Here is a 4,122-nt window from a genome sequence, read left to right as displayed (position 1 = left end):
GGTCGCGATGCACAACGTAAGATGACTTACACGCCTAGACGGAGGAAGTACTACTACTCTGTAGCTTGTGGCGTTGCACGCATGGACTGCACTCCATTATCGGCTCTATTATAAAAGAAATTCCTCTTGACGTGTTTTTTTTGAAACGGAGGCAAAAGCTTTGCTTCATCTAATTTATAAAGAAGGAACTACTAAAAAAGTTCGATGAGATCCATTACACCTCCACAAATGGAAGCGAAAAGCCTAGTCTTGCTGTATCAAATAACTCAAATGTTCTGCCCCCGCAGTAACCGTCGCTGATAAACAGGCTGCTAGTGTGTGCGTGAGAGGAGCGGCTGAGTAGGCCAGCTATGTGAGAGGAGCGGCTGAATAGAGCACCGAGAGTATCCACTAGGCCACTACGCAGGTGTACTTCCCCTGCATTGATAGTACAACGATGGTTCTAGAGAACAGTAGTACCCTCCACTTCCAATTGTAGCTCCTTGGCCCTGAGATTCAAGAGTTCAAAACTGGTGCACTATACTAGACTAGACTAGAAGTACAGTACATCGCACTACTAGTTGAGAAAAGTAGTACTAGTACTGCTACAGTACGAGTACGTACTCCTCCGTCACATAATGTAAGACATTTTTTGACAGTAGTTGGCGTGTACAAAAAATGGCAAAAACATACCCAAAATTTCTTAATCCATGCCAAAAACTACTACCTAGTGCCAAAAATTTCTTACTAGTGCTATTATTTACAGTATAATGCAATCCAATACTTAGGCACCGTACATTAACTCCCTTCTCGTTTTTTGTTTTGTGGCATATCAACCAATAAGATATGTGGGCTGTGCATGCTTTCAATGACTTGAGACTACCAAACATAACATGCAGTGGTTAGTTCATTGCATGCAATGCTATTAATTAGCAAAAAGACATTAAGTTTTCTTGTTTTCCTCTCCGACTTGGTCACGATGCACAACGTAAGATGACTTACACGCCTAGACGGAAGAAGTACTACTACTCTGTAGCTTGTGGCGTTGCACGCATGGACTTCACTCCATTATCGGCTCTACTATAAAAGAAATTCCTCTTGACGTGTTTTTTTTGAAATGGAGGCAAAAGCTTTGCTTCATCTAATTTATAAAGAAGGAACTACTAACAAAGTTCGATGAGATCCATTACAGCTCCACAAATGGAAGCGAAAAGCCTAGTCTCGCTGTATCAAATAACTCAAATGTTCTATCCCCGCAGTAACCGTCGCTGATAAACAGGCTGCTAGTGTGTGCGTGAGAGGAGCGGCTGAGTAGGCTAGCTACGTGAGAGGAGTGGCTGAATAGAGCACCGAGAGTACCCACTAGGCCACTATGTAGGTGTACTTCCCCTGCATTGATAGTACAACGATGGTTCTAGAGAACAGTAGTACCCTCCACTTCCAACTATAGCTCCTTGGCCCTGAGATTCAAGAGTTCAAAACTGGTGCACTATACTAGACTAGACTAGACTAGAAGTACAGTACATCGCACTACTATTTGAGAAAAGTAGTACTAGTACTGCTACAGTACGAGTACGTACTCCTCCGTCACATAATGTAAGACGTTTTTTGACACTAGTTGGCGTGTACAAAAAATGGCAAAAACATACCCAAAATTTCTTAATCCATGCCAAAAACTACTACCTAGTGCCAAAAATTTCTTACTAGTGCTATTATTTACAGTATAATGCAATCCCATAATGTTCCATAATCCCTTTCTTTCAAAAAAATCTCTTCTGGAGAGAAGATTGCTATCTCCACGCAAGCTTCTCATAGGCCAGGGCCACCGCATGCAGTCATGTGAGAGAGAGGGAGACATCCATGCAGCATGCAGAGAGAGGAGAACACGGGCGGACAGCCAATGGGCTGCATGGGGCATTTATAGCTGCTAGCTCCTCCCATCCATGCGCCAGGGGTATTTCCGTCCAGAAAGCATGCAGCGAGCCCCTGCCTTGGTATCCAGGTCTGCTCTTATGCACAGAGTAAAAAGAATCGGAGGGAGTACTAGTAGTAAATAATAGCCTCACCCCTTCGCTGAGGAACGATCCACAGTTGGAAGGGACGAGGCCCTGCGGTTACTATGCTCTTATCTCCTCCTCGCCAGTTCCCCTCCCACCGAAGAGAAGGCAGTTCGTCGCTGCTCCCATGGATTCTCCAGGCGGTTCTCCTCCTTGTTAGGGCTGGGAGACCTTGGATGACGATCCTGTGGGAGAAATCGCACGCCGCTCCGACGTCCTCACCGCCGCAAGTCTCGGTACTTCCTGCACCAACTTTTTCAAGATGCTGCTTAAACAGGCCATGCTTGCTGGTCTTCCATGCGTCCTCGAGAAGGTTCTTCTATGGGACAATCCTTCGAACAGTCCACCGCTCCCTGGCCATGGTTGCACGTTGACTCCACTAGAGTTGCCGACGTTGAGAGGTAGTCGGATTTTGTCCAATGAGCAGGTCAGTAAGGGAGTTTGATCATGTAGTACTTAGTTATTCCATTTCCATCCCGTAATTTCTCCGCTGCCCACCGTCTTATATATAGGTCTGGGTCAGTGCCAACGAAGATTGGCTTGCATAACTCCGGCCGGATACCACCATCATTTTGCACAACATCCACAGCAGTGCGGCCGTTCCGGTAGACCCCTTCTCCACCATTGGGATCGGCCTTCCGGACTGGCTGGGCTTGAATATGTATGATGATGCCTACATGAGATTGAAGAAGATAGAAATTGCGGACCCGCCGACAAAGCGACGCGGCTACGACGATTACTATCTCATCACGGTGTTCGACATAAGGATTGCCATCAATGCAAGAGGCAGTAACGGCAGAGGCTGGCGCATGTTGGCGGCGGCAGATTTGTACCCCTACACGTTCAAAGACGCCGTGCGCCATCTAGGCCGCATCTTCGTGGTGACAAGCCAGGGGACTTGTTTCATCTGGTTGCCATCCTACGGTATGGGAGATTACAAACGGAATGCACAAACCATCATTTGCATCCCTAACGGTACTCCATTATTTTGCAGGGACCAGTCATCCCCCGATCAAAATAAGATCGCCGATCCTGGATGTGCATTTGCATCCGCGATTCGGTCTAACCTGGAACCTTGTAGCTGACTTTGACATATTGGGATCAACTATCTTAGCAGTCGTTACCCATGGTACCACTGATGTGCAACATGGTCACACAATCTACCATGATCAGACTGTCACCATCTACCCAGGTATTCCATTTTTTAACCCTCTCGCCTTCTCTTTCATTATTGTACTAGTAGTATACTTTGTAGTACTAGTAGGAGTACTTTTTACATTGGAGGACGCGTATAGCTAGCTAGGCCCTTGAAGACTTGAACCCACTAGGTGCCACCATTTTTGTTTTTCCATGTCTTACTATCTCATCCATGTAGCCAAGAGTGGCTATATATAATAAGCCGGTTATTTTACTTCCTCTATACTGGAGTAGTACTATTTGCTGCACAGCATTACTGACCGCCATACATGAGCACAACATTATTATGCATGGACCTTGACTATGTACGTCACCATGTGTCCAGATATGGGATGCCACGTGTACCAGATGAACGGCGCCAAGTTCGACCCCCGTGATGCTACGTGGGTGCCGAGGAACACTCTTGGAGAGTACTCGCTTTTCATCGGGGACAGCTACCCCATTGTGAAGCGGATGCCACCTTCCGTGCACAACACGGAAGGCCTGCCGTTCATGAAGCATGGTTGTGTCTTCAGTGTGCACCGCCGGATGAACGACATGCTGGGACACGCTATCCCTGATTTATGCCGCTTCAGCTTGGATGAGTCTCCATCGTGTGGAACCAGACTAGAAAGCTACGACAATGATTCCCGTTGCCCACCGCTATAGATCGTGCCATCCATGAAGAACACCTGGGACTGGAACCTGGAGGAGGACATGTAGCCCATCTATAACGTGTAAGTGGAGTACGGTAATTGTGAACAGTAGCACTGTGAATATATGTAGACTAGTCGTGCACAAATTTATCACATGAATTGGAGATGAACTTGTGTGGCATACTAGAATTTGTCCTTTAGAATTTATTACTAGTAAATGTGTTATGTGTACGTCCAACTTGTGTAGTTGTTGC

Source organism: Triticum urartu, chromosome 3, assembly GCF_003073215.2.
Source record: "Triticum urartu cultivar G1812 chromosome 3, Tu2.1, whole genome shotgun sequence".
Lineage (NCBI taxonomy): Eukaryota > Viridiplantae > Streptophyta > Magnoliopsida > Poales > Poaceae > Triticum > Triticum urartu.
The sequence above is the reverse complement of the archived record's forward strand: the minus strand, read 5'-3'. Positions refer to the sequence as shown.